Raw genomic sequence first — 3,637 nt, 5'->3', positions numbered from 1 at the left:
AATACTAAATCCCGCTGCCTAAGCAACCACGTGCGGAATGTTCGAATATTATACTGTCCCATTCGCGCATGCGCAGTACGCAGTGTTGCCTTTCCGCTGTAAACAGACGACAAAATGGCAAGTAAACGTTTTTGAACGATAAGCGAGGAGGATTTGAAGGCATTGGATCGTGACAAGGACTCTAAAAACACTAAAAGTGTAATTAAACATGGTATGAACTTGTACAACAAATTTCTTCGTTCCAATAACATGGATCTTGGTGATCTCGTGGAAAATCCAGCGGAACTTAACAACCAGTTATTGAGTTACGCTTTTTCTATGCATCTGTACGTCAGAAATACGGCGAGGAACTAAAGCCGCATAATCATTTAGCAAAAATATATATTTTCGCTTTCAGGCAATTTGAAATGCCAGACCAGTGTCTAATTAAATGAATTAATCTTTTTAGGATTGACGATACGCCTGTTGATACCAAAGGAGAAGGAAAGATCTACGATCAGCCTGGCAGTACGTTTTGTCCGGTCCGATGCTTTGAGAAGTACCTATCTAAACTGAACCCTAAACTCGAAGCGTTATGACCAAGACCATTAGAATCATTTCAAGAGACCAGTGACATTTGGTATTGTGCTGCGACATTAGAAAAGAATACTTTGACTGTGTTAACCAGTGTACTTTTATTTTTGTTATACAAATTTAAATGGTTATTCATTGCTGTATTTGAATACAATTATTGAATATTAAAATTTTTCATGGTTCTAATAAATTGCTCATGTTTGAAAAGTTTGTTCGATATAATAAAATAAATATTACATGTCTGACAGGGCGACAGTAAATTTGTCAAATTTCGGAAAAATACTGTCAACCTTGGCTTCGCCTTGGTTGACAGTATTTCCTCAAGTTGACAAATTTACTGTCACCCTGTCAGCCATGTAATATTTATATACTATACTATACTATACTATACTATACTATACTATACTATACTATACTATACTATACTATACTATACTATACTATACTATACTATACTATTATACCTCACTTTTATTGACAATGCTTAACTCCCATAGGCCATCGTGACATAGAAATACTGTCAGACCCAGCGGGAATAAATTTACTGTCCAAAATATACTGTATCCCGCTGCCATAGCAATCACGTGCCACCAGCGGGAAAAAATTTACTGTACAAAAAATACTGTATCCCGCAGCCTTAGCAACCACGTGCGGACTGTTCGAAAATTATACTGTCCCATTCGCGCAGTACGCAGTTTTGCCTTTCCGCTGTAAACATACGACAAAATGGCAAGTAAACGTTTTTCAACGATAAGCGAGGAAGTTTTGAAGGCATTGGATCGTGACAAGGACTCTAAAAACACTAAACGTGTAGTTAAACATGGTATGAACTTGTACGACGAATATCTTCGTTCAAATTTCATGGATCTTAGTGATCTCGTGGAAAATCCAGCGGAACTTCACAACCAGTTATTGGGTTACGATTTTTCTATGCATCTGTACGTCAGGAAAACGGCGAGGAACTAAAGAATAAAACTTTGGACAGTCTGAAGTAGGGGATATCCAAGCATCTCTTAAGCACGTATAACATTAATTTGAAAGACCAGCAATTTTCATCAAGTAATGAATCCTACAAGTCAAAAGTTAAGCAGCTTAAGCAAAGTGGACATGGGAGTGTCGACCACAAACCTGTAATATCCGACAGCGATCTGGAAAAATTAAGTGGCAACAGTGTACCGTTGAATATTAACACATTTACACTCAATGTGGTTTTCAAAACAGGATGTGGTTTAACTTAATGCACTTCCTTCTGAGGAGAGGTCAAGAGAATTAAGGGTCGATGACGATTCAACCGGGAGAAAGTTTATACACCAGGTCATCGCAGAATCAACAAAAAATCACGGGTAGGTTCAATTAAAAAAATATATATTATGCCAACCTTTCAAATGGTAGTAATTTTACTAAAAGCTGGCAGTTACTGCAAAGAATTATAACTATAAAAGATGGCTGTTAATTTGTTTGACAGAGGGGAAAAAAAACATGAATTACATGGAATTTTAGTGGTGAAACCACCATGGTGAAACCGCGTAATCTTTAAGCCAAAATATCTATTTTCGGGTTCAGGCAATTTTAAATGTCAGACCAATGTTTTCAATTAAATGAGTTCATCTTTTTAGGATTGACGATACGCCTGATGATACCACAGGAGAAGGAAAGATCTACGAGCAGCCTGGCAGTACGTTTTGTCCAGTCCGATACTTTGAGAAGTACCTATCTAAACTGAACCCTAAACTCGAAGCATTATGGCAAAGACCGTTAGAATCATTTCAAGAGACCAGTGACATTTGGTATTGTGCTGCATCATTAGGAAAGAATACTTTGACTGTGTTAGCCAGTGAACTTTTATTTTTGTTATCAAAATATAAATAGTTATTCATTGCTGAAATTAACTACAATTATTGAATCTTAAAATTGTTCATGGTTCTTATAAATTGTTCATGTTTGAAAAGTTTGTTCGTTATAATAAAATAAATATTACATGTCTGACAGGGTGACCCCTGTCAGACATGTTATATTTATTTTATTATACCGAACAAGTGATAAGAAATTGACTGTGTTAACCTTCATATCCTCCTTGCTTATCGTTGAAAAACGTTTGCTGGCAATATTGCTTGCCATTTTGTCGTCTGTTTACAACGTCATAAATTGCGTAATCAAGTGATAAGAAATTGACTGTGTTAACCAGTGTACTTTTATTTTTGTTATTAAAATATAAATGGTTATTCATTGCTGTATTTAAATACAATTATTGAATATTAAAATTGTTCATGGTTCTTATAAATTGTTCATGTTTGAAAAGTTTGTTCGGTATAATAAAATTAATATTACATGTTTGACAGGGCGACAGTAAATTTGTCAACTTTCGGAAAAATACTGTCAACCTCGGCTTCGCCTTGGTTGACAGTATTTCCTCAAGTTGACAAATTCACTGTTACCCTGTCAGCCATGTAATATTTATATACTATACTATACTATACTATACTATACTATACTATACTATACTATACTATACTATACTATACTATACTATACTATACTATAGTATACTATAGTATACTATACTATAGTATACTATACTATAGTATACTATACTATACTATACTATACTATACTATACTATACTATACTATACTATACTATACTATACTATACTATACTATACTATACTATACTATACTATACTATACTATACTATACTATACTATTTAGTATATCTTAACATTAAGGCCCAGTCTCACTATGATGCCGGTGGAGACCGGTGCGTGATCCGGTATCTACCGGGATGAACCGGGGCTCTACCGGGATGAACCGGGGCTCCAACGGGGATAACCGGGATGAATCGGGGAAAACCGGAGCTTCACCGTAAAGGCCGGCAACGACCGGCGCGGCACCGAAAACAACCGGGACGACACCGGGAATAACCGGGGCGGAACTCTAGCACCACCGGGGCCCATACAGGCCCCGGCAAAGCTACGGCAATGCCCCGGTTGTCGCCGGTGGTGCCCAGGTGGAGCCCCGGTGAATGCCGACAGAGTCCCGTTATAGCTACGGTACATCGGTAAAT

General features: G+C 37.0%; 1 long non-coding RNA gene across 1 annotated transcript; it reads left to right on the top strand.

The window, feature by feature from the left end:
• Positions 1-1,279: 1,279 nt before the first annotated feature.
• Positions 1,280-2,846, top strand: LOC127847729 (uncharacterized). Its single transcript, XR_008034137.1, has 2 exons — positions 1,280-1,916; positions 2,190-2,846. It is a non-coding gene; the product is annotated as an uncharacterized LOC127847729 (long non-coding RNA).
• Positions 2,847-3,637: the final 791 nt, after the last annotated feature.

The sequence above is a fragment of the Dreissena polymorpha genome, chromosome 10, assembly GCF_020536995.1.
Source record: "Dreissena polymorpha isolate Duluth1 chromosome 10, UMN_Dpol_1.0, whole genome shotgun sequence".
NCBI lineage: Eukaryota > Metazoa > Mollusca > Bivalvia > Myida > Dreissenidae > Dreissena > Dreissena polymorpha.
The sequence above is the reverse complement of the archived record's forward strand: the minus strand, read 5'-3'. Positions and strand labels throughout refer to the sequence as shown.